Raw genomic sequence first — 8,492 nt, 5'->3', positions numbered from 1 at the left:
GCTTGAACTTCAACTCCGGTTTTCTCCTTCAAAACTCCACGAAAATCCGAGTGGTTTCGAGCTAAATGAAGAAGAAGACGAGACATACTTAAATCCGGTCTTATATGGCTTATTCGTTGACCAACTGAGCCAATAGAAGCTCTCTAAACATGTCATTGAAAAATCGTTTTCAAATTTTCAGAGTTTGTACTATTTACAAAACAGGTCCCTCAAAGTTGGACCATTTTTCACCAGACTCTACCCCTGCATTATGAGAAGTGACCTACAACCCCCTGACTTGACTTTTTCTTTCACATTTGGTTCGATTTTTAAACTTCTTTTAATTTCTTTATTTATTTAACATATATATATATATATATATATATATATATATATAAAAGTACATGTGTGTATTTTATAAAAAAATAAATAAAATAAAAATAATAATAAAGATAAATTATTTATTCCTCAAAATTTTTGGGTTTTACATAAACTTCGGACTTTTTTACGAATCTACGAAACAAATTGTATCAAGGTCATTGTTTTGCAAATTTATACGAAACAACGGTGTATAAGGCTCAATGTTTTACATTTTTACTTGAAAAGTCGTTTAAAATCGGCACATTTTTTACCATCTAAAAAGAACTTTGAAAAATACAAGTTTTTACACCGTTTTCCTAAATTACTATAAAAAAGATCATATTTTTACGCTCTTATGCGTAACAACGATACCTAAAAGTGACAAATTTGGTCGTTTCAAGGATACCCTAGTCAATTTTTTTTACGGGTCTTTTTTTATAGTTCTCGATACAAACTGTATGGAGGTCATATTTTTACAAATTTATATGAAACAACGGTGAAATAGGCTCATTTTTTTACATATTCATATGAAACTCCGTTTAAAATCATCACGTTGTTGTACCATTCTACGAAAGAACCGTGAAGAAAATACAAGTTTTTACACCATTTAGGAAAACAACTGTGAAAAAAATACAGGGTTTTACACCGTTTTATAAAACAACTATCAACAAGGTCATATTTTTATGCTCCTATATGTAACAACGGTGCATAAAGCTAACAACTTTGGGCGTTTCAAAGATTCACTGGTCACATATTTTTCACGGATCTTCGAAACAACTTGTATCAAGGTCATCTATTTACAATCCCTACCAAAACAATGGTGTATAAGGCTCATCATTTTTACATATTTACCATTCTACGAAAGAAAAGTGAAAAAATACAAGTTCTTTTTAAATCATTTTTCAAAACAACAGTTGAAAGATACAAGTTTTTACACCGTTTTACGGAACAACTATGAAAAATGTCACTTTTTTTGCTCCTATAAGTGACAACGATTCATGAATGTGACAACTTTTGATGTTCAAGGATATCCGAGTCACATTTTTTATTGAATCTACAAAATATAAACACCATTTAAAATCATCAAGGTTTGTTCCATTCTACGAATGAACCGTAGAAAAATACAAGTTTTTACATCGTTTTCCGAAAAAAACTGTGAAAAAATACAAGATTTTATTGTACAACTATGAAAAATGTAACATATTTATGCTCCTATATGTACCAACGGTGCAGAAAAGTGACAACTTCGAACGTTTCAAGGATAACCAAATCACCTTTTTCATAGTTCTACAAAACAAATTGTATCAAGGTCATCCTTTTACAAAATTATACGAAACAACGGTGTAAAATGTTCACGTTTTTACTTATTTGCATGAAACAACGTTTAAAATCTCATGTTTTTACTTAGTTACATAAAACACCGTTTCAAATCATTTCATTTTTGTACCTTTTATGCAAGAACCATGAAAAAGATATAAGTTTACATCGTTTTTAGAAAAAAACCATAAACAAATACATGTTTTTGCACCGTTTTAAAGAACAACTATGAAGAAGGTCATATTTTTACGCTTCTATACATAACAACTGTGATGCCCCATTTCCGTCAACATAACCTTTACATCTGTGGAAGTGTTCAAACGATAGTTCCATGGTCTCGCACATATGACGGCTATTTTAAGAACTATAACTCTTCGTCTCATTGTCTTACTTTGATCTTAACCTAAGATACATATATGAAATTGGTGTGAAAGGATCTTATACCCTTAAAAGATTATAGTGACAAGTAAATCATGCAAGTATACATGGTTTACAAGTATCATCCAAATCAAATAATAATGGTAAGTTGTTATAACCGGGTTTCAGACAACCTGGGTTGAGGTAACTTATACGTGATTATTCTGTGAATTACGTGATGGCATGCATGTTATTTAATTAAATGCATGGATAGTATGCGTATATGTGAAAAGATGTTACTATGCATACATAAGTACATGGTAAAAATATGTGTATGTATAAGGTGAAAGCATACGTGAGATATCTATATTTTATTGAGAAGGTGGGTAATTTTCACGATTAAGCAAGGTTGGTTTTAATATAATAAACCCACCGCCCAAAAAGAGATTTTATAATAATAAAAGTCCTCACCGCCTTTGTTGAGAATATATAAAAGATAAGACCTTATCTTATCTTGTTATCTTTAAGAAATTTTAGAGAGAAAAAGGTGTGAGTGTGGCGGTGGAAGTTGTTCTTGAGAAGATTATTGCTCAAAAGCATTTTTGAGATTCTGTGTTTGTTGGAAAGAATTGTTGTGTGTTGAACTTGCAAATTTGTGCTTGATAAGGTGAGTTTTTGATAACTAAAACCTTTATATATGTTGTTATATGAACTGCTAGGTTTTGATGTTTGATTTTGAAGAAAAGATGGTAAAACTGTTTTTAACAGTTTGAAGGTGATATTGTTATAAATTTGAGTATTGGAAACTGTTTTGGAAAGATAAAGAAGATGTTGCTTCTTTGAAACAATTTTGAAATGATGTCCTTTTCAAATGATACAAAGGGATTTTGAGTTTGGAAATATTATTGCAAGAACTGGTTGTTCTTTAATATTCAAAGTTTTGATGATAAAACTGTTTTGAAACCATTATTGGTTGAAAACTATAGAGGACATTCTTTCAAGACGATTGTGACTTCGATCTGTCTTTTTTTGGGATTAATCTATAGATTTTGTGGATAAAACTATGGAGGTTGTTTCATCAAGATGGTTGTGACTTCAATCTGTGTTCGTTTGCAACTAATTCATAGATTTTGATAAGGAAATAAGGGTGACATATCAAGGAGAGGTATACCATGGGATAAGGGTGACATATCAAGGAAAGGTGTACCTTCGGCTATAAGGGTGGCATATTAAGGAGATGTGTACCTTTGGATATAAGGGTGGCAATTGTGTGTGGATATTATAGCTCTTACTATTATGTCTTTTAAGATTGCAAGATATTTGAGTTCTTACTTCTTTATGATTTGAGGACTCGGAGATGTTGCTCTTATTAAAAATGATAGTATTGATGTTATTGAGAAGGGGAAAAATTGGCCTATGGGCAATGGTTTTGGATAAACCCTGTTTTGGAACAAGTGCTTGGTTTAAGAGGAACCAGAGAAGCTCTGGTTGTTCATTGAAAGGAACCAGAGGGGCTCTAGTTGGTCCTCATAATAGAACTATATGGTTCTGGATGATGATTTGAGATTTATACAAGTGTTTTTACTAAAATTTTAGTTAAATTAGAGGCTTTGTATCTATAGATAAGACCTATGTGTCAAAATTACGCTTAAAAAGAATTTATAAAAGGTATTAATACTTAGAAGTTTTCTTACAAAGAAAGACAGACCAGAGGGGCTCTGGTTGGCCTATTGCGTTGAACTAGAGGCTCTGATTGGTCTTGCATTTTGAGCCAGAAGCTCTGGCTAGTAGAACCAGAGTTCTGATCATACAAGATCCTTTTAAAATACGTTTTTATTCTCAGGAAAGCTATTTTATTATCCATGGTGTTGGTCTACAAACGATTTTGGGATTTTACTTAAGTAAGAGGTTCTGGTTGGTTTAACTAGAAGCACTGGTAGAGGAACCAGAGGGGCTCTGGTCCTGCTACCTTATGGAAATATTTTCTAAGTCTGGTCTTGGGAACAAGACATCCGATGGACTTAAACAGAATGTGGATTTACATATTGAGATGTAAAATGAGTTATTTAAATAATGTTTTGGTGATATTCACCCTGCAACTACATGGAAAAAGGGATCTCACTAGACTTCTACGTCTAACCCTCATTTTGTGTTTTCAAATATGTATTGTTGGAAATGCTGAATATAACGATAGTAAGGGATAAGGCAAATTGTGAATTATATCTTTATGTGCTTAGCCTTATGAAGATCAATGGATGTATTTTGATATTAGATGATATGTAGTACAAGAGCATGTATTTTTGGAATTTTTGAGTTGTGTATTTTGTATTGTAAACTTCTTGTACTTTGGACCTGTGTGGGCTAGAACATGTATTCTGTGAATGAAATATGTGTTATATGAAATATGAGTTTGGGGGTGTTACATAAGTAATACCAAATATCGTTCCTCAGAGATTTAAATTGCAAAGAGAATCCCAAAAGTTAACTTTAAAGTGAGATTTCAGAAAAGGGTTATTGGAAGCAATAAAGCTTCAGATAGAAAATATATTTGTGAGAGTTGGTAACCAAATAATGAAATGAAATAATAATTAAAAGATAGTATGGATGCAAGATTAGGTTGGATTTCAAAAACGAAGTGTAACGAATATTACTCTACAAATAACTCTTTACAACAGTACTGGATTGAACGTCCTTCCAAGGAAGTGTAGTTAGAGCATATGTTGGAATTGCATTTGGTGATGCATCAATTATAAACCAGTACAGATCTTTCCTTTCTTTCGATATAGTTTTACAACCCATAAGATTACGACGAGTCCTTATAGCCTCTATAACACATTTAGTAATTTTTTTTTTCATTGTCTTAATTTTAAGTCCAACTCATCTGAATAAAATAACATGTGTCAATTTGTCAAAGATTACCAGATGAAATATTGATACCTTTTGTGAATAGTGAAATAATTTGCTATTAGCAAGCAAACATCAACTAACACTTGGCGTAATCTCCAACCTTCACTTACATCCATACTAAGGTATTTAGCCTAGCATTAATGGATGTAACTGCTTAAAAGTAAATGACATAAATAAAAATGACTGTATGTAATTGACGTAAAAGTAAATCTTGCATGAAAAGTAAAGAAAGCTGGAAATGTTGCTGTAGCAACAGACAGGAATGAAGAACACTGAAAAGTACTTGCAGATTAAAAAGTAACAAGGAACCAAAGCTTGGATGAAGCTTTCTTCCTGATGACAATTTTTTAAAAAATGTTACACACCACACTTCACACGCACACGTTCAATGGATTACACACCACTATTTATACTATTAGAGGGGGAATCAAAAGGTACAAAAAGGGGTAATACCCAATGGTTAATAACCAAGGGACAAAAGAAAGATGCCTTAGTACAAGATGCTTTAGGCATTTTGTAGAAGCATCATATTTCCAAATCTGCTGCCAGGAGTACTAGGAGATGCCTTCTTCAAAACTTTGACCTTTCACCTTATTCAACGAGATTGAGCCTTGTAGTGAGCCTTGTTGTGCCAATATCAGCGTCCAGTGCTGCAACACCTTATACACCTGCTACATCTTTGTTAACATTTTTACTCACCAAATTCATAAAGACATTACCATTCCTGTCTCCTAGCTCCACTAAATGTAAACCATAAAATACGACTAGAAGACTAAATATAGGATTAGGAAAAGGTGAAAAATGAAGTGAAATAAAGACACAATTGGGTGCTAAAGTGTATGCTTTTGCACACTTATACACCCCACACTAAAACATTTGCTTGTCCCCAAGGAACTAAAACGACAACTTAAAATACTAGAACTTTGAAAAAATTTGAAGGGTGAAAATGAAAAATTTAACACAATGAGATTTAATCAAAACAACACCATAGCTATGCATAATTCTGTGTGTGATCCAGTCCTTCCACTTATTTTCATAATCCAAGAGTCGCACTTCCTATTGTTAGACATCTACCAATTGCTAAAATTCAGAATCATTAAGACTTTAACTGGTTTTCTTCTTTGGAGGCTTAGTGCATTCTTTCTTCAATTATTCAAGCTATTCTTGTTATGCAAAACTAGTGTATATTCTATGCATATTTTATCTTTTCTACTTTCACTTGAGCATTTTGTACTATATGCAAAAAATTGAGCTTTGGGCTACTGTCCTTTGGACTTCTGTTGCATACAAGTACCTATAGTGCATACATTCCCTCCCACACACTTGAATGTCAATGTCCTAATTCAGGTTTCTTTAAAGGATAGAGTCATGTGTTCAAAGTGATTGTGTATGGGCTAATGTATAGGAAAGAATGGCCTAAGTCATGTTTCCAAAAATAGCAAGTTAAGATGTCTGTTTGCTTCCCAAGTCGGTGTGCTTGGTTCTAGCCTTAAGTGTTGGGATGGACCTTTAAGAACAAAAGTAATTGGGATATGGTATGTTAATAGTCAAAAAATCTCATAAATTCCTAAAACAAAAGTCGAAGTTCCCAGACTCAATATATATAAACTAAAAAAAATCAACGACTATGGAACTAAGGGTGAAAGAAATGGACCTGCCCTACTCATTGGGAGTAGGTGGTCTTGCCTCTTGAGGAATGAACTCCTCAGCTTCTTTTATAAGTTCTGGTGGGTATGGCTTAATACTTGCATACTCTGTTGGGTTATCCATGGCCCAATCAAACTCCATCACACCATCCATCTTCATCTGGTAATTCTTTTGTAGAGCAGTGAGCTTTCTCATGTTTATCATAGCCTTATCCTATTCTTTGAAACAGGCCAGCACTATTTGCTCACTCTGCTCTATCTTGGCCTCAAGATTCTTCTTTTGATTCTCCATCCTTTCCTTCCAAATGGCATCTCTCTCTTTGAACTTCTTCAACAGGACTTCCTGATGATTCTCCATCTCTTTTACTACATACAAGAATGAGTTGGTAACAAGGTTAGGGTGTGGTATTGGTGTAAGTGCTGGTGCAGGTTCAGGCTCTGATATGCGGATCCTTCTTGTTTTGGTTAAAGTACCAGCAACAGAGGCAGGGGTGGTCTTTTCAGCAGCCATATCTTATGCTACAACAATGACAGTCTTCTTCATTGCTTTCTACATTCTTCTTCACTCTCTTGATTGTTTGAATTTCAATCACAACCTTTCCAGTCATAAACTCATTAGTAGGCAAAAATCATACCTTTGCCCTAGTTAATAGTTGCATGAATCAATGATGGATGCCAAGGGTCTCCTTTAATCTTCTCTACACAGGACTTGATGCTTTTACAAATGACCTCCCCTACACTGAATTTTTTTCCAATCATAATGCAGTAGATGATCACCATCCTCTGAAATGTCAGGGTAACGTCATGGGTTGTTGGTTGAAGGGTGTATATAAGGAAGTAGAACCAAACAATTACCATAGGTAGAATGTCCCTATTGTGTAAGGTTCTAAGGACCTTGTTCTTCCATGTCATGCCAGGTTGTGCAAGAGTCAACAACACTTTCCTAGCATCCTTTTCATTGGCATTGGTCACCAATTTATTATAATCACAAGGAATTGGTGGAATTATTCCCAATATGTTGTCAATGATGGAAGGGGCATAACACACATCAGTGCCCCTGACCCTTACTGTATGGCTTTTGGATGTAGCAACCTTAGCATAGAATTCCCTTACCAAGGAAAGGTTGAATTCAATAGGTACATCACCAAAAATCTCCCATCCAAGCCTGGTAATAGCTTCTTGAATAAATGAGAATTCCTTCAAACTTTCAGGCCTAAAACCCTTGTTAGCCAATGCTTCTTTGGAAGCCATATTACCAAAGTGGTCATATGCTTCCTTTCAACTAAAAGTACCATAGGAGATATTCATTTTCCCAGACTTGCTTTGATTGGGTGGTGGTGATTGTACCTTCCTTTTCTTGGAAACTTTCCTCCTTGGTGTTTGAATCTGCTCAACCACTGTTGCTTCACTCTCCTTCTCAGATTCTGCAGCCATCACCTCACTATCAACAACAACATCTTCATCATGAGAATCTTCACCCTCAGAACTTTTCTCAAGAGAATCAGTGTAGTTCACTATTTTCTTCTCCAACATCAATATCCTTGGTGGCTTTGGTCACCATATTCACAGTCTCATCTTCCCTCTCTATTTGTTCTGATTGTCCAGGCAATGTGGGCTCAGGGATGACTTGCTTGTCTTCTTTGGGCTTCAAAATAGACTTAATCTTGGTTTTGGCTTTGGCAGACGTTGTCTCCGGATTACTTTCTATTGTAAGAGTAGTGGTGGACTCTCCTAAAATGAAGGCAGTGACCTGTAATGCCTCGTCAAGAATATGGGATGATGGTGGATTTGGTTTATTAACAGCATTGGGTTGATTTTCTTGGCTATGAGCAGAATGTTTATCTGTTTGGGGACTTGGGGTAGAGGTAAACGACCACCAAGTAATAAAACTTGGCTTTTCTCATTAGTGGGTGATGTAAGTTCCTT

The sequence above is a fragment of the Cynara cardunculus genome, assembly GCF_001531365.2.
Source record: "Cynara cardunculus var. scolymus isolate 2C chromosome LG 2, CcrdV1, whole genome shotgun sequence".
Taxonomy (NCBI): Eukaryota; Viridiplantae; Streptophyta; class Magnoliopsida; order Asterales; family Asteraceae; genus Cynara; species Cynara cardunculus.
Note: the sequence above shows the minus strand (reverse complement) of the source record.